We start from the raw sequence: 24,770 nt of genomic DNA on the forward strand, positions 1-24,770 counted from the left end.
GGTGGCTGGACGCAGTATAGGTCATAAACCCCGCCCTTTCCATTTAATGTAATGGGACATAGACAAACTAAACAAATTACACTTTAAATAAATTTTTTCCAAAGAAGGTTTCTGTCATTTTAGACAGTTTTTATCACGCTGATGTACTTTCAGGTGTTCGTTCTTTAAATAAGTTTAGTTTTAGTTCGTTTTTTGATGCTATAAAACGGGGGTGTGGCATTATGATTGACAGCTGAGATTGACAGCTTCTCTGAGCGATCAGTCACTGAGGCACCAACTGACTTTTTTTCCGGAACTTCGCGAGGAGATTGGAGCTTTAACTTCTACATTTCCATAACTGTTATTTCACAAAAAGTTCAGGGGCATGTGATTGATTAGGCGGGAGCAGTCTATGGGCGAGACCTTGATATCGCGGCTCCACTTCGCGCTCACTACATGCGCAGACTCGAGACCTGAGATGTCAGTGCCATATTTGGACACTGGCGGCTTGAGTTACTATCAATGGAAGAGAGTGAAGGTGCGTCGTCCATCTGTTTTTTTACAGTCTATGGTGCTGCTTCATTCGCGTTAGAGGCGGTGTGGAGTTAGTTTGACTGACAGTTTAAGGGATCCAATGGAGTTCCGAGGTTTAGTCACACGCTCTTTTTAATTATTTTCATTGGTTAGATATTTGAAAAACCCCGACAGATGTAAAGGATGATCAAAAGTATTGATTTATGAGGAAAAAAAGATGAAGATTTAAGATATGACAATGTGTGACGATATGTAAAAATTTTTACATTTTACCAGCTGTCCATAAATTTATAATGTTTGTCAGTGACTACGTTTACATGCTCTCATAATGAGATTAAAATAGGATTTTGACAATATTGTGATTAAACTTTACCTAAACGCAATACTTCGATCAAACTAATGCAATTAAGCTCATAATCGTAGTAACCATAGTCGCATTAAACTAGATTTTAATCGCATTAAACAGGCATGTAAACACATTAATCGCATTATTACCATTTTGACCAAAGTGCGCATGTGCATGGACGTACACGGATACCGTGTATTGTTCACACGACTTCATGAATTAACTTCATGACATTATTCTGAAGTTTTTCTCTTTTCCAAATCACTAAACTGTCAACACAGCTCACTGCGCAGTCTCTGCTCCGTATCTTCATCTAGATGGCACAAAGGACACAGCGTTGTGATTTTCATCATGGCACCGAATAATATCCAGTAAGCTACGTCCATAAAAATGTATTGTGAATTTGATGTTAGTAGATTAAAACAATGGCCTGTAACATGCATACTGTATGCCTATATGAGTGTGGTATAACCCTTATTAGCGAATTATCTGAATAATGAAAATTGTAAAGAGTAAAGAGTTCTCCTCATGCCATGTAAACATATTACTGCGATTAATACCTTTCTCTGATTATTATAAATAGTCGCATTATTGGTGCACATGTAAACGTAGTCTATCAAAAAACAAAAAAAAATGCATGAAAGAAAGAAAGAAAGAAAGAAAGAAAGAAAGAAAGAAAGAAAGAAAGAAAGAAAGAAAGAAAGAAAGAAAGAAAGAAATTCCGTGCAGACGCACAAACACCCCAGAAGGCGTAGTTCTCAAGGACAGGTGATGATTTGTGCGGTTATAAGCACTGAGAGCCGCAGGACTGTATTTCCAGTCAGTCGACTGTGGTTTACTCTTCTGTGAGATCTGCTCAGATAATACAGACCTATTTCACTCCACACAATCACATGTCTGTCACTCAAAGCACTGTAAGAGAGTTTTATTAGCGTCTCATATATGGCTAATTTATGATCCACTAGCAAAGACCGACATGAACTAAAAAATGAAATAATGTTTTATGATTTTGAGTCAAATATCACCTTGTCTTATTTTCAAAGTATCACGGGAGGAAATATATGTGTTCACAATGAGCTTGAGGCCATCGTTTATACACCAGATACAAGCAGATATGTATTTGTACAAGTACAGGGAAAAAATGGCTTTAGGGCTGCATGATATTTCTGTGAAGTACATTAAAAGAAAATCACATTTGTTAAAAAGGAATATACAACTTACTGATCATACCTGAAAGGTTTTATCTTTAGTACGAGGGGTCTCTAAAAGTCATATTTAGCCGGCAACAAAAAATGACTGTGGAGGGTTGAAAACCATAGTACTACAATGGTATTTTTTTATAAATCAAAAAAAAAAATTTAATTGTATTTATTCTTAATAACTATATATATATATATATATATATATATATATATATTTTTTTTTTTTTACTATAGTTATAATATTATTAATAGTATAATATAATGTTATAACAATAAACACTATACATCATGATTATTATATATTCATAATTTATATGATAAAAATATATATATATATATATGTGTGTGTGTGTGTGTGTGTGTGTGTGTGTGTGTGTGTGTGTGTGTGTGTGTGTGTGTGTGTGTGTGTGTGTGTGTGTGTGTGTGTGTGTGTGTGTGTTTTTATGTAAAAACTGCACATTTTCACTTTTTACAGTGTACCCTGGTACATAGCGGGATAATTATAATATAATAAACTCCCACAAAGTGATATACCTGATTTCCCAGGTCAGGGTTTATTGCCCCAATAACGAATGACTGTACGTTACTCCTTACATGAGTATATTATGTATAATGCTATGGTGATACAATGGTATTATCATCATGGTATTGTCTAAAGAGCCGTGGTATTACCTTGGTTTCCCATGATATATTTTTAAGGGTTATTATAAGTTTCTCTCTCTCTCTCTCTCTCTCTCTCTCTCCCTCTCTCTCTCTTTTTTCATATTTAATGCATCCCCCGTTTCTCTCTCGCCATCTGCCCTCCCCCCTCTAACATTCTGGAATTTTCATGAGACAGGACAAAAATGGGCATTTCCCTTATTACCATCTCACAGTGGAAATCAAATATGCAAGGGAAGTAGTGTATACACTAATTAGTGCGGAATTCATAATTACTGTGCTCATTGATGGAGATACATTTGAATACGTTCGGGCCCTCAGGGACCCGCGCAGGCTGTCCAGAATAGGCAGAGAGAGAGCAGGAAAAAAAACTGCCCTCAGCCCCTTTTTCTTCTCGAAATTAGGGATCTATGGCATGCCGTGGTGCTGCACGACGAAAGATCCAAAGTACCCACAATTTCTTTAAATATAATTAATCAAGTGGAGCGTGTAACCTAATGAATGTATTTGATAACAGGGCCTATTCAAATATGAGCTTTATCTGGCTGCTGTTGGGTTTGCTAAACGTGACTGCAGCGGCAGGAAATGCGGCGCGGAGATGCTTCCTGTTCGTGTCTCCCGCGTGTCAGCCGTGTACACGCTCATCAAGGAGAGGAGGGGAGACATGTGACAGCAAAGTGCTCACTTTAATTGCTGTAGATTAATAACAATTAGAGATGCTGGGTAGAGCAGAGAACTCGAGATGAGAAAGATCACAGCCCTGGGATGACACACACACACACACACACACACACACACATCTCTCCTGACCACTTATTATCTTGATGACTTTCAAAATCGGCAGATCAATCAGACACACGAATGAGACAATAATACAGAAGAAAAGTACTGTGGTGTTACCGTGGTACAGTAATGGTACTTGACTTGACGATACCATGGTTTTATTATTCAGCACCATAAGGCTGTCAAAAGATTAATAATAATAATCACATCCAAAATCAAAGTTTGTGTTTACATGATATACATGTGTGTGTACCTTGTATAATTATTATGTGTATTTGAATACACACACATGCATATGTAATTAATACATATTTGCATGTATATATAAATTATATTGTATATAAATATTTTAACAAATTTTTCTTAAAAATATACATTCATGTGTGTGTGTATACACATAATAGTTATATAAAGGTACACACACATGTATATTATGTAAACAAAAACGTTTGACAGCACTAATATATATACATATATATATATATATATATATATATATATAAATATATATATATATATATATATATATATATATATATATATATATATATATATATATATATATATATATATATATATATATATATATATATATATATATATATAAATATATATATATATATATATATATAAATATATATTACAGTAGGCCTATGACAAAAACACATAATTCAAGTACCATCGTACTGGTATTTTTCATAGCATTGTATTGCCAGTGTAAAAATAAATAAATAAATAACAGTAATTATATATATTATGTTTTATGTTGTATAAATTATTAAAACAATCATTTCAGATATCTCTCATTTTCATTTAGTTTAACTTGAAACTATTTTAAACTGAAATAAAAATGATACAAAATATACAGACATTTAAAAAAAATAAACACACACACACACGTACGCACGCACGCACGCACGCACACACACACACACACACACACACACACACAAATATTAGATTGCAGTTATTAGGATTTTTTAATTATTAAATAGAAGCATAATAAAAAAATAAACACCAGCAAACAATTATCAAATACATTTTTTTTATATATAATTTAACATTTAAGTGTTAAAAGTACAAAGAACAAAAAAAATCTGGATGAAATCTATGTGCTGGTGTATAGACAGTAACTTGCCCCCAGTATGAAGTGCTGTACTGTGTTAAAGTCCAGTTGGGGGTAAACTGCCCTGGCAGCTGCTGCTGGTCCAGCGCCCAGAATCTGAAAGGATGATGCCCATCGCCAAGCAGCGCCCAGCGGGTAACTGGAGACTTGAGCCTGGAACTCTGGACAGACTGCAGCTATGAGGACTATGCACTTTTGAGCAATAAAATATACAAATGCTTCTGTATGTTCTAATGCGAAGTCGTCCACTTTTTAACCTCTTCTTTTTGTTCTGCACTGATTGTTGGAGAAAATCTTGGAAATATCAGGAATGGATTTAAATATGTTAAAACGTGTTAAGATGAACTGAGAGTTCCTGCCAGAGCCGTGAACTGTGCTGAAATCTCAGATTAAAACCTAGGTCCTTTAAACTTGTTCCATACTGTTGAAAACTGTCTCTCTCACCACCTGTCTCATGTGTGATAGGTCTGTCTGACATGATAGTATGTGTCTCGTCTCGCTGCTGATGGTGTGAGTGGAGCTCAAGCGCACCGGCGTTCCTCGTGAACCCCACACCTCTGCGCTAATGACGCGGCTGGGAAGTTTTCTGTAATGAGGCCCCACACAGGAGATCTTGCAGTTGGGATTGCACACAGAGCCATATGTGGGGCCATTGTTGCATGCATTAACATACGGCAGGTCAAGCTAACATATGCAGACTAAGAAATGACTAATGACTTATCACATGCATATTATTTTTGGACTTTCCTGAGAGCGTGCAACCTTTCAGAGGAGCAAGTGAGAACGCCAAAAAAAAGAAGAGTTTGTACCTCAACACTGCTTCCCTAGTAAGAGGTCTATCTATCTATCTATCTATCTATCTATCTATCTATCTATCTATCTATCTATCTATCTATCTATCTATCTATCTATCTATCTATCTATCTATCTATCTATCTATCTATCTATCTATCTATCTATCTATCTATCTATCTATCTATCTATCTATCTATCTATCTATCTATCTATCTATCTATCTATCTATCTATCTATCTGTAATCTGTCATTCTATCTATCTATCTATCTATCTATCTATCTATCTATATCTATCTATCTATCTATCATTCTATCTATCTATCTATCTATCTATCTATCTATCTATCTATCTATCTATCTATCTATCTATCTATCTATCTATCTATCTATCTATCTATCTATCTATCTATCTATCTATCTATCTATCTATCTATCTATCTATCTATCTATCTATCTATCTATCTATCTATCTATCTATCTATCTATCTATCTATCTATCTATCTATCTGTAATCTGTCATTCTATCTATAATCTGTCATTCTATCTATCTATCTATCTAACTATCTATCTATCTATCTATCTATCTATCTATCTATCTATCTATCTATCTATCTATCTATCTATCTATCTATCTATCTATCTATCTATCTATCTATCTATCTATCTATCTATCTATCTATCTATCTATCTATCTATCTATCTATCTATCTATCTATCTATCTATCTATCTATCCATCCATACATCCATCTAGCCATCAAACATTTTTCAAAACTTAAAAAAGGCTTTTTTTTAAGAAAAAAACTTTACTTTTCTAGTTAAAAAAATTATATTGACTTTCAAATACTTGAATTTAAATTTCTACTTGCTTCTTCCTTCCCACTTCCTTCCTTTAAACTTGAGTTGCACATATTTAAATATATAATTTTTTTATTATATTTTATTAGTTCTTTTAGTATGTGAAGTTAAACTTAATGAAAATAAGAAATGTTGCCTTGGCAATTGAAATACATTTATTTCTTTATATTTTATGATGTTTTAGTTAATGTTTATAGTTTATTTCAAGTTTATTTCAAAATGTTTTTTTTTCTTCATTATAATTTTTTTATGGTTTTAGTTTTAATAAACTAGAATAACCCTGCTTAAAAATACTAATTTCAAATATTTAGCCACAACACACACAACATGCATGCTTTCTAACAAAAAAATGCTTTCTAACCTTTTCCTGTATAAAGATCAATCAAATTTTACAACTGTATTGCCATGCCAACGCCACACCATAAACCCTAAAACCTAAACGTCTGTAAAAAAAGATCATTTAAACAACTTTACAGCTCAAATACACAGGTTATACAATCATGTATAAACGTTTTAACTCCTGCAAAATTGGATTGAAATGAACTTGTAATCCAGAATATTCCTAAATCTCTATGCACTTATATGCACCCTTTAAGCGTAGATAAAAGTTTGCACATTTCTTTCTGAGAGCGTTGAATGTACCGGGTGTGCTGGTTGGGGTGTATAGGGTTTATTGGTTGTATTGAGTGTATTGGCGGTGAGGTGAAGCTTTCATTTGGCAGGCTGTAAAAATGCCTGTTTTTGTGTGTGTGTCAGGGCTTGAGTTTTTGTGATGGAGGAAGCAGGTATTAGCTCAGAGACCTCGGTGGTCCCTGCTAGCCATTAGTTTCCCCTACAGCTGCAGTAAGATCCGCACTGTGAATCTGCCACACTGCCTCATTCATCAGCCACCCCATCCGCACCAGCACACACACATTCCAATAACACACACACACACACATCAGCTTGCCCCTCGCTAGAACTTCTGCACATTGACTGCAAAGCATTTGAACACAGAGCGAGATGAGCAGAAAGAAAAACACGCTGTGATGAAAGCCGTTGTTTATTACTTGCGATCGGCACGCTTGTGGTTCTTTCATGCTCTCGAGTGAAGCGTCTCCGGTCAACGCGTGTGTGCAACTTCCTGCCGCCCGCCTGTCTTACAGGAAGTTTTTAAACGTTGGAAGGAGAGTTGCGGAATGGCCTGTGGAAACAGAGAGGACGGGGTCAGACCTGAGAGGTCAGATGCAGAGACCCGCTGTATTAGAGCGCACATGCGCTGGACCACTGCTAGACCACTTCACTGATCTTTTTCTTTCTCTCTCTCTCTCTCTCTCTCTCTCTCTCTCTCTCTCTCTCTCTCTCTCTCTCTCTCTCTCTCTCTGTAGGCCTGATGGTATTATTTGTTAGAGCACATTTGTACAGCCAAATCAGTAGAGCCTGCAGTCGGTTGCACAAAACTAAGTTAAGCTATTTGTTTATTAGATTAAGGGGTTTTGTGATTCTTTGTCGTATTTCGTTTGTGTGCTTAAACTTTAGTTGCAGTCTTCATTGCAAAATGCTTTCCTAGTCCCACTAAAATGCATGTTTGAGCTGTTTTAACTGAAAGCAACTTGCACTGACATATCTTAGAATACGTCACTGCCATTGTTTTATCTGAAGATGCACACCAGTAATATTGACACATTTATGAAAGCTACTTATATGCCCTAATTGAACTAAGGCCTAATCCTGGCTTAATCTAAGCCCTTTCTGTGAAACCGGGCCTTTATCTTTGAAGGGGACAAATCACATGGAAACTACTGTGTTGATTTTTGTTTAAAAATGATCCTAAATACATTTTTTAGCAAGTACATAACCAGCCAGTGTTCAAAACTATCTCCTTACTGTACCTTAGCCTGATTCCCAGAGGTAAGCTTGTAATAATGTGTTATAATTTGAGTGGTACTGTAGCTTTCCATGGGAAATTTGTCTTTGCGTCATTACGTCACGTCTGTATACATAAAGAAAGAGTCCCGAGTAGGCTAAATGTAAGGATGCTGCAGGTGGCAGATCATTTATAGCCTTTTCTCACAGCAGCTGGAAAAATTAAACGTATCATTTTGATGGTGGATTGTAATCCAGAAAGATCCAAACGACATCATCAGTGACAACTGGAGATTCACCCGTAGTCAAAAGATAAAGATTAGACTGTAGAAATTGGTAACATGTAACGCTAATACACACTAAATACACATAGTCACGCAATGCTGATGTTGTTAACATTAACAATTTGAGAACAAAGTATAACAATAATAATACTTTGCATGGTTTGATGTGATATGAGCTAATCGATCGTTAGATTTAATCACCGTTGGTAGCATGATTTATTGTAATGCTTTTTTTTCTCAGTTGGTCGTAGAATCTGTGATTCCGAAGGACAGTATCCACACATTTGTTCAGGTTTCAAACAGAGGTGGCGACAAAGAAGCAAAACTTACGGACTGCAGCTTTAATCTTTTGAAATATGCACATTTTCGCCTTAAAACAGCATTATAAAAATGATTGTTCCGACTCAAAAATCTGATTGGTTGCAACTTTGCCTGGCAATCATAGATAGCCTGTAATATTACTAAGCAGATTGCTTTTTGGGGGGGAATCTTACATAGTATAATGCAACTTTGTGTTCTGTCATATTACTTATCTTGTCAAATGCAGTTTATGCGCTTGAATTTTAGTATAGTTTAAGTGCAGAACTTTTCTCCAGGATTCAAATCACATGAAAGCTACTTGTTCATTAAAGGGGCTATATGTGAGAATTTTCATGCATTAATCACCTTTTTTTATTGCCGATGTATGGACATCTTGTAACAAAACATTAAAAACGAGAGATTCCCTGACTTCTTAGGCTGTCAATGAAAGCCCGTAGAGTGATTTTTATGTGAAAAATTGTTTTTTTCCGGGAAAATCAAAAGGATGTGACGTTTACACACACTTCCGAGAGCCTCTCTTCCGTTCTATGACACATGAAATGAATGGCTATACAATGTTCAGGATAATGCCGAAAGAGCCATTCTGTACTGCAATGTCAATGTGTCATACAAATAAAAATTATTCATTCAATTATAGTCTCACATAGCCAGATCTATACAGTCTCAGATATACAAAATAATCAAACTATCATAGCGGTGTAGTTTTAATTACCTCATCTGTCGACATGATGCTGGTGAATTGTAGAGCTTGTGCAAACATATCCAGATCACTTTCTCAACACTGTCATTTTTGTTGTGTGTTTATTGAGTGGAAAGCACGCAGCACATAGGCTATATGGACGACATCGGGATGTTTGTTAAGAGTATATTTCTGCAAAGGTATTTACAACTTTTTTTTACTTCTAAGCAAAGAACAAAAAAAAACTTTGGCGTGAGCAGTGTTGGGGGTAACACATTACAAGTAACTTGAGTTACGTAATAATATTACTTTTTCCAAGTTACTAGTAAAGTAACGCATTACTTTTCAAGTTTACAACAAAATATCTGAGTTACTTTTTCACATTAATTTGACTGACAGCTCTCTTGACCCCATGTTGGGAAGAATAAGTGCAGAGGCTTTTTGTGTAAACATGATGTAGTTCCAGACTAAATGTGAGCATTTATTTATCTCACTTGCACAATAAAGATTCAGTACTCCTCAAAATGAATAAAATCAGTCAAAGGCAAAATCAGAGTACTATGCAAACCTCCAATAATTAAATGTTAAATAAAACAACTATTTTTATGTATTTCATCTACCTTTATATTTAATTTACCAATGTCTTGCTGCTGAACTTTGATGATGAAAATTACCAGATTTTTTGTTTTTATTGGTAAAACTTTTTTCTCCTGCATCCTATTCTCCCATTATCCAGAATGGCAGCACAGCAGAGCTGCGCCCTCTACTGCTAATGCGTGAATTTGCATTTTTACCTCAGCCTGGGGCTTATTATTTCAATTTTGGTATGAAGAGGTCTTTACAAAAATATAACTTTTTTGTTATAAAACAAAACAAAAACAAGCCCAGCCCAGGTGAGATGCAAAAGTAACGTACCACATTACTTTCCTTAAAAAGTAACTAAGTAACTCAATTAGTTACTTTTTAAGGGAGTAACAGAATATTGTAATACATTACTTTTCAAAGTAACTTTCCCCAACACTGGGTGTGAGTGTATCGGGGCATTGAATCACATTCAGTCTCTTGTGTGAGAGCGCAAGCAGAAGTTGCTTGCTGCAGTTCAATTAATGGCCAACGGTGTCGCTAATAACAAGGGTTTAGCCCCTTTAAACTTTTGAGATAAACGTATTAAACAGTACGTGAATATTCAGAAACATTTACCTTAAAACATCATTATAAAAACAATCGTTCCAACTCTAAATTTTTATTGGTTGCAAGTGTAAACAGCCTGCAATACAGCAGATTAACTATATTACAAAGCGGATTGTTTAATACATTTGTCACAGTAAATTGCAGACAGAGCTGTGCAAACCCCTCCTGTTTGAACCGCCCACACCAAGCGGGGCTCGAACCCGGATCCACCGGCATGAGAGTCGGACGCTCTAACAAGGAGGCTAAAGGCTGCAACCTCTAGCGTCAGTCGCTAGAGCGTCTCTTGAGATCAGAGGAGTGAGGTTTACTCACACAGTGACTACTAGCTGGCCTCCTTTACACTATATTAGACCCGAAAACAAAGAACGGCAACGAATTCCAGATTAAATCAAAGTTGACTCCCATGCATATTATTCTTAAAAATACATAATATAAATAATGTAACATTTAATAAAACTATAATAGTTGGTCTGCCTTTTAAGCAACTTTCCTCAGCTGATGTCATCAAGAGGGGATAGAAGTTAAAATAATGTTAACAGTCCACTTTTCACAATTCAATCAATTCCCATTTATTGAATATTCTCTATAGCATATCTATGAACAGTATGTCAATTACAGGGACATAATCCGTAGCAAATACTCTCAACTTTAAAGACACAATAGCACAAATAATGGCTAGAGATAGGATGAAAAATAGTCATTATTATTCAAATTAATGACTGTTTTGTTGCAAAATAAAAAAAAAATTATAAGTGGGCCTCTGGGAAAAATAATAAAACAACATATATATTCATGATATGACCCCTTTAATAAACTGCAGGGAGGTTACAATTACGAATAAAAATGTTTTTTGATTTGTGCCAAAAATTCAAAGGATAATTGCAGCACTTGCAAATAAAACACAAAGCCCTGGCCCTTAATTTTGATCCTGGAATGAGCATTTCTTTGTCACACTTCACAAACAACCAGATAAATTAAATAACCGTGTGTGCAGTAAAAGGAAAATGTGTGCATTCGAAGACAGCCTATACTGCCGGGGAGAACTCTTATTTAAATTGGATGGGAAATTAGCGAAAAAAGGCCTGGTCATTTTGGTGGAGAGAGCCGATCTGATGGCTGGGGTAATTATCCCGCTAAAGTGGGTAACTGACACGTATGGTCACATAGGTCAGTTAGTGCAAGACAGATTTTTCCCCTCTCCCTGCAGTGCTTACTGAGACTCATTAAGTCTTTTAGACCAAACAGAGATAAAGAGTATTGTTAACATACAGAAGCCCGGGAAACTTGTGGAGAGAGAGAGAGAGAGAGAGAGAGAGAGAGAGAGAGAGAGAGAGAGAGAGAGAGAGAGAGAGAGAGAGAGAGAGAGAGAGAGAGAGAGAGAGAGAGAGAGAGAGAGAGAGAGAGAGAGAGAGAGAGAGAGAGAGAGATGCAATGATTTGCTTTGTTTTTATTTTTTTCCCAGAAAAAAAAAATATCTTGATGAGCCAATGAAATAAATCACAGGGGCTGAAATCCAGAGGTAACATCTTTTATGGACTTCTTCATGTCATCCATCTCCGGGCCGGGAGTGAATTATCAGAGCCACAAAAAAAGATCTATGTTTTCTGAGTTCCAATAATGGTTCAGGACAGAGATATATATTTATTTCCTCATAAGCTCGACAGGGCGACGGTGAGTGATAAGTATCATTATTGTTTGGCGAGATTGTAGTTTATGTCTCATCACCCGAGATGTTGGCACGCACGTTTCCAAAGGAGGAAACAGATCAATTTCAGCCTGACGTCCAGGAACATATGCAGAATGTAATGAGGAAGAGAGAGACGATTATAGACCCCTGCATCTCACTGTAGCCTCGCATATACCTTCATAAACTCACATATGGATGCAATTTCTCTCCCCATTTCGCATCCAGAGGAAGGCGGCGCAGTACATCATTGACAAAAAGTCAATTTTAAACCATAATCAGCTGCTGTGTGAAGTTTCCACCGTGCCAAATCATATTCAATGTCATCTAAACAATCTGAAAAGTTTTATTTGTGCGACTGGCCAGTTCATTTTGAAGACCGCATAGAAAAAAGACATTCAGGTTTTTCTTTTCATATATTTCCATAATGTAGCCGGAGAGTACAGAACAGTTGTTGTCCATAAACACAAAATTATCTTTTTTTTTTTTTTTACAATTTCAATTAAAATCTGTAAATAGTCTTCAACTATGAAATAAATAAATTTGGGTTTTCTTTCAAAACGGACTGGTCATCAATTTGCATATTACCCTAAAAAATATATTTTTCTTTCTAATCAGGTAGTTCTAAATAAGAATTTTTTCCTTTTATCAATTACATTTGTAATGTTTATGTGGTAATACTTCCAGATAAATCTATTCAGTTTTCCAGTGTCACCTCCACATAAAAGAGAGATTTTCAACATTAATAAACATAAAATAAGCCAATGTTTGTCAAATTTATAAGAATGTATCATACATCAAGTTGAACTGTTATGTTAAATGAAATATTTCTACATTTTAAAAAAGTGTCACACTGCAAGACTATTTAAATAAACTAGTGACTTAAAAAGTTATATTAAAAAGTATATAAAATATACTTTGTGATATATCAGAACATATATGTTTTGACCACAAATTGCCTGGTGCATCATCATTATGGATTTATTTCCACTGGCATCATATCAAATGTAAAAAATATTGAAACTAAAATGAAAAATCCATAGCGCATGACCTCCCAACTCTGCACTAACAGATCCCAATCCCATCCAAATCATAGATGAAATGACAGACGTCCTACAGCATGTTAATAATTTTAAACCAAACATCATTTAGAACCCTAATCCCATTGGAATAGTGCTTTCGAATAGATGAAAAACAAGAAAGCTCACAAATCAAGGAATCAGACTCCGCCAACAACTGAAAATCTCGACTGCGTGAGCTTCCTTTAATTTAATTTCCTCCGACATGCTCGTCTCGTACACACTCACTTTCAAATTGAAAAGGTGAAGTGTGTTTTATTTCGCGCTGACCCTGTCTGGATTAATCCAGAGTATTCATGAATATAAACAGCGGCGCATTAGCGTGCATTAATGGCAATAATAAATGCATAACCTGCTGGTTTGTGGCCTTGACCGGTATGAGGAGCGCCTCTGAAGAGCGTCGTTCACCTCACCACTATCGTCTTTGCTCAAGGGGGCCTGCATGGGGCAGGATTCCATTACCACAACTGACCCCTTTCTCTCCAAAATGCCCCCTTCCCTCTTACCCGGCTCTGTTCCCCCCCTGAAGAGCATCTTGGCGGTCTCTGTCGCGCTTTGCTCCTCTTCACCTCAGTGCTCCTGTAACTCTGAGCTCATTAACCGCGTGGTTCCAAACGGCTGCTGGCATACATTGCCGCCTTTATCTCCAGCAGCCCCTTCGGACGCAGGCATTGTCTCTTATTTTTAATTAGATTGGTTCATCTGCAAGCGGACGGGGATGTTTGTGCACTGGGCTCTGATACAACATCGAATCACACTTATTTCACAGTTGTTGTTTGAAACATACATTACTATTTTATTTCTTAAAGGGATAGTTCACCCAAAAATGACAATTTGATGTTTATCTGCTTACCCCCAGGGCATCTACGAAATAGGTGACTTTGTTTCTTCAGTAGCACACAAATGAAGATTTCTAACTCCGACCGTTGCAGTCTGTCAGTCGTATAATGCATGTGAATGGTAACATGCATCTATGAGAGTAAAAAAAAACATTAAAAAACATGTACAAACAAATCCATATTAAATTCTGCGGCTCGTGACGACACATCGATGTCTTAAGACACGAAACGATTGGTTTGTGTGAGAAACCGAACAGTATTTTTTTACCTCAAATACCCCACTATGTCCAACAGCCTTCAGCGCACGATCACTTCCGGTTAGTGAGGTCAATGTACACAATATGGCGTAGAGATACACGCGAGAGATCACTTCCGGCGCTTGCATGAACTTGCATAAAATGCCCTTACAATGGAAGTGTATGGGAAAATTACATACAACCGACTTGAATTGTAAGTGTAGAACTGCTTCATTTTACTATAATATCCATTTTTGGCCTATATTGATATAGTGCAGCCCCTTTAAAAAACAATTTACTTGCACATGCATGGTCTTTTGGTGCGTTCACACCTGACGCGAATTAAGCAAATAAATCGTGCTATTCGCGCAAAGTTGGACGCTTAAACATTTTCGAGTTTACTCACTCCATTCGCGTGAAATTCGCTTCATTCACGCTTGACATTCACTTCGCAACAGACACAAATTCGCGTCATGGGAGGGGCGAAATGGCTGACATGGGCTGTGTTTACACGTCTTTTTTGTTAAAATACTACTGTTAATGTGTGACAAAATGTAGTTTCAAGACTTTTTCAGGCGATAATGTAGTTGTTTAAAGCTCAAATCTGTGGTTTATTTATAAAAAGAGTGCCTATTTGAATATTTTATCTGGCGTTTTCGGAGTTGTGAGGTCCAGGCGATCAGCGGCGCTCAGCGCTCATTAAGGCTATTTAACTTTACGTTACTAGCACTGACTTGTTTGACTGAATAGTTTGCTTTATTTCACGTGTAGCTTATTAAACCTTTTACCTGTACTTTTGTATTATTGATCATACATAAACTTGCATTTAACAAAAAGAGACTGGGTTGTGTGTCATGTCATTTAATGTTATCACAGTGATAATCATATGCACTCTTGTCTGAACCAAATATTAATATATGATTAAAATAAACCAGATTTTCTCCTCATTGTTGTCACTACCAGAGCAAGCTCCTGATTGGTTAACGCGGCGTGAATATCCGCCAAAGTTCAGATTTTTCAACTTGCGCGATCCGCACGAATCACGCATCAAACGCTCAATTCGCGCCGTGTAATGCTGCGTTCACACCAAACGCGAATAGAGCGTCAGGAGCGAGTGATTTAAATGTTAAGTCAATGGAAAGGCGCGTTGACGCGCGTCTGGATGTTCTGCGGCGCCATAGATGCGTTTCGTGCGCCGTGATGGACACGGTTTCACCTCATTCGCGAATGACGCGTATTGGATGCAAATTGAGCGTTGAGTGGTGCTTTGTTAAGTTGAAAAATCTGAACTTTGGCGTCAATTCAAGCCACGTTAACCAATCAGGAGCCTGCTTGCTGCTGTCGCGTGGTAAAGTGACGTGATGAGAAACCCTGCATAAATTAAAAATACTACTATTGTGTCACAAAATGTAGTTTTAAGAGTTTTTCAGGTGGGTATGTAGTTGTTTAAAGCTCAAATCTGTGGTTTATTTATAAAGAGAGTGCCTATTTAAAAAAAAATTATCTTGTGTTTGTGGAGTTGTGAGATCCAGGCGATCACCGGGCGCTTAGCGCTCATTAACCTCCGGCGATCGCAGCCTTTCCTCTGCTAGTCCTTCTAACGTTTGCCGCTGGCTCTGATGTCCTGTAGTGGTTCGTTTTGTGTGGATCTAACGGGCGATCTTTGGTGTCATGAATCTACAATTTGTTGTCTGCCAAATCGTTTTGACTGAGGGCAAAGAGAAGTTTCATAACTTAATTTTTTAAGGATATTTAAACATACATGCAGTGAAGATAATGTAGGAGTTGCCTGGACCACATTTGTGTGGCTATTAATGATTAATATATATTTTTAATGAAAATGAAAAGAGGCAGAGTGGTGTTTTATGACATATTTCTCCTGGAGTGCCTTGAATGCGCGTCTATTTCGCTTCAAAGGCTCAATTTATATGCGTGTCCAATTCGCTGTGGACGCGCGAATGGATTCAAAATGTTCAAGCGTCCAACTAGACGCGGTAGACGCGATTTTGACGCTCTATTCGCGTTTGGTGTGAACGCAGCATAATTTGTGTGAATCGCGTCATTCGCGCCGCCTCATTCGCGTGAATCGCGCCGCAGAACGTCTATTCGCGTCTTCGCATTGAAAGATTCTGTTTGTAAATCACTCGCGCGGAACGCTTCATTCGCGTCCAGTGTGAACGCACCATTAAAGGGATATTTCACCCAAAAATGTTAATTCTGTCATCATTTACTCACCCTCAACCTGTATGAATTTCTTTCTTCTGATGAACACAAAGGAAGATATTGGAAGAATGTTTGTAACCTAGAAGATCTCAGCAGCCATTGACTACCATAGTATTTTTCCCTCCCCACTATGGTAGTCAATGGCTGCCGAGATCTGCTTGGTTACAAACATTCTTCCAAATATCTTCCTTTGTGTTCATCAGAAGAAAGAAAATCATACAGGTTTGGAACAACTTGAGCATGACTAAATGATGACAGAATTTTCATTTTTGGGTGAACTGTCCCTTTAAACTAATAAAGAACATTTCAGCATTCCTAATGTGTTGTGAAACAGCCTATAATTAGACAGTGTTGTTATTATTATTGCAGTTTCAAATATGTTAAAGTGTATAAACATAAGCAACCGTACAGGAAAGGTCTTTTATTATAAGATCCTGTCATGTCACTTGTTTAACACTTGACCTGCTGACTCTCACATGCATAAATCATGAATGAATAAACATGAGGATTCATAATACGGTTGGCATGTGTGTTTATCCTTTGCCAAGTCAAGGTATTAATAAAATTAACTGAATTTAATTAAATATCACAGTATGCAAATTAGATATTTCAGACATGTGCAAATAAGCACAGGTTTGTTTTGTACAATTTGTACAAAAACCGCAAGGTCAAATTATGTGCAAATTTTTTTTTTTTTTTTTTTTACATTAAATCATTAAATCACAAGAATATAGTATAATGTATATACACGTATAAAGTGTTTTAGAGGAGTTGCCATGTTTTTTTCACCTCTGAACAATTTTTTTTTTTTTTACCTGGATTCTCTGAAAGCTATAAAATATTAATCATCCCAAAGATGGCTCTTAAATTAGGGTAAATTCCTGAGAGAATGGGATCAGTCATTAAAACAACATCATTAGGATGTCAGCCGAGCCCCAAGGAGAGACCGGGCCCGACTGTTGATCATTTCTGCTATATTTAATGAACAGTCAACGATACATAACTTCAATATTGGCAAAACATAATAATGAGGCAATTTCACGGAAAATATGTGCAACCCCCCTGTTTTGTCACACTTTTATAATACACTTGATTGCTTAATCAGGCAACTTTGTGTAAACAAACAGTCTTGGGATTTCGAGTTTGGCACATTTTTTTTCAGTCACTTGTTAAAAGGTACATTTTAAAACAATTAAACACATTGACTAAAAAATATATAACTTTCACGGTTGATCGACACTGATTTTGCGCTTTTGATTTAGCTCAGGTTTAGTGACAGAAGCCACAGAGAGAGAGGGAGGAAGATGTCTATAATACTCAGTTGTGAGGTTTTACCCAAACATTACAAATCAAAATCATCAATGCACCAATGACGATTCTCATCAACAACTGCATGAAAGTGTCGTTTGTTCACGCTGCCACGGGCCACACAGGAAACACATTCACTGCAAATATTAAGCTTCCTCTTTTCTTTTTCTTTTTTCTGAGGTATGCTTTACAGTTATGATGTAAGACTATAGCTCTACATAGCATTAAATAGTCTTTAATGGGCCGTGGCTAACTCCAGCGGTGTAAATTTCTCATAAAGTGACACTTTTACACCTTATTTAAGGAGGAGTAGCCTGTCTTGTGCAATCCTTTCCAAAACAAGGTCCAAAAACAACATCAGCCGGCCCATATTTCAGCCCAGCAGCTCAGAGGGAAAAAAAAACACTTGCAGATATTTTCTGAATTACAAAGATGGATTAGAGCCACATGAGAGGAATTTGGTGTGTGTCCACTGACTAATATATTTCAGAAGTTCAGCTGTATCTAAAACATATTTCATGACAAACGCCGAGAATGATTTGAACAGGTGTATCCGGCAACCCTCTGAGACCAACATTAATTTAAGTAAAATTGATGAGAAATTAATTTAAGATGTTCAATTCATCTCGAAGGTGAAGTGTGTACTTTTTCCACATTAAAGTTCCCCGATTGGTTTTATGAATATTATCTTTCATGCAGGGTGTAATATAGCTGTTTGTGAATGTAAAAGACCTACAATGTTTTAAAAATCAAAGTGTACGACAAATAAAGTTATTGTCTCAAAGAAAGAATTGATTCTGAACTGCCGAAACGAGTCACCAGTAATTCCAGTTTCACTTCCTGTTACAAACCTACCTAACAATGTAACAAATTTGTGTAATGCCAGCCTGTGGTCATCATTGGCTGCCCGCAAACGTCTACTTTGACCCGCCCTCAAACACTGTAGTTGAAGCTGAAACTGGAAATCCACTTTGCTGCACTTCAAAAAAATGACGAAATCACTCTGGAATTGATATGGAAAAGGAAGGAACAGAGGTGAAACCGAGTTTGAGGTGTTGACTTGGCCTCCAAATCCCCCAGATCTCAATCCAGTCGAGCATCTGTGGGATGTGCTGAACAAACAAGTCTGATCCATGGAGGCCCCACCTCACAACTTATAGGACTTAAAGGATCTGCTGCTAACATCTTGGTGCCAGCACCACAGCACACCTTCAGGGATCTAATGGAGTCCATGCCTCGATGGGTCAGGGCTGTTTTGGCCGCAAAAGTGGGACCATCACAATATTAGGTCATAATGTTATGCCTGATCTGTATATATATATATATATATATATATATATATATATATATATATATATATATATATATATATATATATATATGGAGGAGTTGAAAAACAAGAGTGATTGGTGAAAATTATTTAACATCATTCACTATAAAAACTTTGATAAATCGTTAAAAGGGTCCATTTTGATTTCTTGTTGACCTTAAGAAAAAGGCCTGGCTTTAGTTTCCTCCTCGATGAATCAAAATACAAGCGTCAAGCTCCGACATGCTGAAGCGAAGCCATGAAATATGTGCAGTTATTTACTATGCTGGACAAATTCAGCCATGCCAGGCCAACAATAAACATGTCTACATTGTGTCAGACCTGCGGAGCGATAAACGGAATTAAGCCATAACACTCCTGGTAACGTAACCCCTTTACTTCTTGTAAATCCAGTCAAGTGTGAAAAATAATAAGTGACCAGAGGATGACCCACTCCTCAGTCTCACGGTGGATGAAACCTTCGCTGCTGGGTAATAAAACCACACACAGATCAAATGCAATCGACTGGCATGACATATGAATCTCTGTTTGTGGCCCTATTACCTGCGATTCAGCGTTTGTGTTGTGTAACCGACTTCAGAGAGAGTCGAGGACTACCTTTGAGGGCAGATGATAGTAACAACCGTTATTATCAAAAGTGTTGATGGGCAAACCAAAGGAAGGCCTGTATAGGAGAGAAATAACAGCTGCTGTAATACTGCAGTATGTGCTAATAATTTAACTAGCACTTTGAAATCTGCTTAAACATTTTGCATGACCAGTTTGAATCCTAAATTGTGCAGATAAGATAATTAAAGATATTAAATTCATAATTTACCCACCAGCATGTTGTCCATGTTGTTCTTTAAAATCCAATAACAAAGGTAAAGAATATAGAAGGTGGCGACCTTTGCATACATTATTTATTTGAACAACATCCTTAATAATTGTATTTGCAAAGGTTGCCTGGATGGATGGATGGATGGATGGATGGAGGATTAGATAGATAGATAGATAGATAGATAGATAGATAGATAGATAGATAGATAGATAGATAGATAGATAGATAGATAGATAGATAGATAGATAGATAGATAGATAGATAGATAGATAGATAGATAGATAGATAGATAGATAGATAGATAGATAGATAGATAGATAGATAGATAGATAGATAGATAGATAGATAGATAGATAGATAGATCAACATTATGCAATAAAATAAATAAAAATAATAATTTAATCTTTTAGGTGAATGTTCCTTTAATTCTGCTCTTTAAATTCTGCTTAAATTAGCCTGTGAAAAATATCTCATGTGACCTTTTTGAAGCTTAAATGTTGCATATAAAAGAATTAAAGTCAGAAATAGCAGTGAAATGATTCATCTTTACCCTTATTGACGATGAGTAATGTCATATATGCTGAGTTTAACTACTCATATTATGGAACACGGGTGATACATGGAACGCAAAGGCCACAAGATGTTTGTCTGACACCGACAGAAAGTCTCATCAAGCCTCCTCTACCTCCATTACAGATTATCATAAATGTTTCACATTCACCTTTACCGTGGTGGAGATATTAAATCAAAGCAGACTTTCCCTGTTCCTCTCAAGTCAGCATTGATTAAAGATCTCCCGATAAAGGGTAGGCAAATGTCAGCTTAGTTGTAATTGAAAGAAAGTCTGAAGTTCTGATGTGCTGACCTAGGAATACAACAGCAGACGCTTTTCCTCAGGATGTGTGGATGAAGATACAGTGCGAGTGTAAATGTCGACAGGTGAGATAAAGCTCTGTGAGAACAACTAACTGCTATTATTACTTACATATAAACACAGATTAAACGAATTATCAATTCATATCATATTAAATTAGTTTTTCACAGAATGTCACCTGTTGTGGATGGTGGTTGGGAGTTAGCATTTGCTTTCTCCATCTCGACATGGCTCAAAATGATAATATTAAAGAAATGGTCCTTAAAGGATTAGTTCACTTTCAAATAAACTTTTGCTTATAATTTACTCACCCCCTTGTCATCCAAGACTGTCTTCAGTCGAAAAGAAATGAAGATTTTTGATGAAAAGATTTCAGGATCTTTCTCCATATAATGGAAGTCAATAGACCCCAAACGGTTCAAGGTCCAAATGAGAGGTTCAGTACAGCTTCAAACGGGCTTTAAACCACATCAAACGGTACCAGATGATCAATAAGGGTCTTATCTAGCGAAACGATCTGCCATTTTTTTTTAAATAAATAAAGTTTAAGTTTTATAAGCACAAATGCTCGCCTTGCTCTGTTCAGTGATACGCGCTCGTGACGTCATGTAAAACGCAATTACGTTGAAAAGGTCACGCTAGACGCAGGCGGAAGTACCGAGTAAGTTTTTACAAATGAGCGGAAGGAGGACCATATCCACATATTCAAACGTCTTTCCGCCTGCGTCTAGCATGACCTTTTCAACGTAATTGCGTTTTACGTGACGTGACACTGAACAGAGCAAGGCGAGCATTTGTGCTTATAAAACTTGACAAAAATGACAGATCATTTCGCTAGATAAGACCCTTATTGATCATCTGGTACCGTTTGATGTGGTTTAAAGCCCTTTTGAAGCTGTACTGAACCTCTCATTTGGACCTTGAACCGTTTGGGGTCTATTGACTTCCATTATATGGAGAAAGATCCTGAAATCTTTTCATCAAAAATCTTCATTTCTTTTCGACTGAAGACAGAAAGACATGGATATCTTGGATGACAAGGGGGTGAGTAAATCATAAGCAAAAGTTTATTTGAAAGTGAACTAATCCTTTAAGCAGCACATCATCATATTAGAATGATTTCTGAAGGATCATGTGACACTGAAGATTGCTGAAAATTCAGCTTTGCAACAAAGGAATTCATTACATTTTAAAATATAATCAAATAGAAAACAGTTTTTTTGAATTATAATAATATTTCACAATATTACTGTTTTTACGGATCAAATAAATACAGCCTTGGTGAGCAAGAGATTAAAAAATAATAACAATAATAATATAACAAAACTTTACAGACACCAGTATAGTATATACAGTACATCCACCGATCAGGCATAACATTATGACCGGTGAAGTGAATAACCCTGATTACCTCTTCATCACGGCACCTGTTAGTGGGTGGGATATATTAGGCAGCAAGTGAACATTTTGTCCTCAAAGTTGATGTGTTAGAAGCAGGAAAAATGGGCAAGCGTAAGGATTTGAGCGAGTTTGACAAGGGCCAAATTGTGATGGCTAGACGACTGGGTCAGAGCATCTCCAAAACTGCAGCTCTTGTGGGGTGTTCCCGGTCTGCAGTGGTCAGTGTCTCTCAAAAGTGCTCCAAGGAAGGAACAGTGGAGAACCGGCGACAGGGTCATGGGTGGCCAAGGCTCATTGATGCATTTGTGGATGTTACTTTGACACGTACCACCTACCTTAGCATTGTTGCAGACCATATACACCCTTTCATGGAAACGGTATTCCCTGGTGGCTGTGGCTCTTTCAGCAGATAATGCGCTGCCAGCCTGCCACAAAGCAAAAATGGTTCAGGAATGGTTTGAGGAGAACAACAATGAGTTTGAGGTGTTGACTTGGCCTCCAAATTCCCCAGATCTCAATCCAACCGAGCATCTGTGGGATGTGCTGAACAAACAAGTCTGATCCATGGAGGACCCACCTCTCAACTTACAGGACTTAAAATGCTGCTAACATCTTGGTGCCAGATACCACAGCACACCTTCAGGGGTCTAGTGGAGTCCATGCCTCGACGGGTCAGGGCTGTTTTGGCAGCAAAAGGGGGACCAACACAATATTATAACATCATAATGTTATGCCTGATCGGTGTATACAAACATACCATTATGGATGGAATGTCTATAAGGTAAAGAAAAGGAACTGCAACTATACAAATTCCTGAATAGACATTACAAAAAGTTTTTTTTCCCCAAAAATTAACACGACAATAACATTGTAAGTTCAGGGTATGTAACAGGGTAAGTTCAGGTTGGGTCAGAGGTCACTTTTTCGCCGGAACTTGACTTGCGTGAGGCCGTTACCGGAAGCCAGTGATTATAGTTTTTAAAGTTACAAATAAGGATATTTTTCTTACAAAAATGCATAGCTTCACCTCGAAAGGCCTTTATTACTTTTATGATGGATGGATACACTTTTTTTGGCCTTCAAAATCGAGGGTCCAATTCACTCCCATTATAAAACTTGGAAGAGCCAGGATATTTTTTTAATATAACTTTGATTGTGTTTGGCTGAAAGAAGAAAGTCATATACACCTAGGATGGCTTGAGGGTGGTAAATCATGGATTAATTTTCATTTTTGGGTGAACCAACCCTTTAATAGTTAACAGTCATCACTGTTTTTATATATATAGAAAAAGAGTTCTAAAAATGAAGGAAAGGAAAGAAATGTCTGACCAAACCATCATTAACCTCTGTCATTGAACTACAGTGATGTGCACTGCATGGTGGGAAATCCAGACATCAGTGATGCAGATTATCCTGAACCGTCTCACACAAGCATATACCCCAGGTGGTTGGGTGAGCAGCCCTGATCAATAGTCTTTTCCATATTTTTCGAAAGTAAAAAAGGCGCTCGACTCAAGGTAACAGTCATGCGATTGAGCTCTTCCATTGAAGTTCCATCTGCTTGCCTGACACACAGATTTGTTTGAATTCTCACAATTATGAGTGGCCTGTGAAGTCAGCAGCGTCCGTTTGTAGTGGCGTATTAAGGACACTATGAAGGTGGGGTAGAGTAATGTCTTCTCTCCAGAGGAGGTCTTCGTTTTCAAAATCATCTCTTTCTTTCGACTACCTTGACACATAACAAAGTCTGCTTCTCACCAACCCCTCCAAAAAAAGGTAGAGAGGTAAAGGGTAAACTCGGTAAAGGTTTTTTTTTCTTTCTCTCTCTCAAAGTCATTTAGGTGTCACTTCTACAACATCAGTTTCATGCATATTTCATCATGTTCCTCACCAGCTCTGCAGAGTTAAACCACCGGGCTGAAGTGTTACAGCGTTACGGCGAACGCGGCGAGGACCGTCGGTGTATATATTGGATTTTGTGACTTGCTCGTTTCCTCACGAGAGAAATAACATAGCCACAAACGCGTCTCTGTGCCTAGCTGCACTTGTGCTTGTCAGGAACTCCATCAAGTTCATTGGTGTTATAGATTCACGGCCGAATCAATACGTCTTTGCACAACACAGAGAGAGAGAGCACGAGCAGGAACAATTGAGACAAAATAAACATTTATGTTTGAAAATGTGCACATGCATGCAAGATTTTTATTCAATTGGGTTGTCAACAGCACTTACGCCAATGCAAAGTGATGCCCTCTCAAGAACCAGACGTAATATGGAGCAACTCAACACGGGACTTTTTCAGCGCCTTTGGTCAGCACTATTAAGACTTATAACAGTTTTATCTCGAACAGGTTAAAAACCTATACAATGTGAAT

This window comes from Gobio gobio (genome assembly GCF_949357685.1).
Source record: "Gobio gobio genome assembly, chromosome: 20".
Lineage (NCBI taxonomy): Eukaryota > Metazoa > Chordata > Actinopteri > Cypriniformes > Gobionidae > Gobio > Gobio gobio.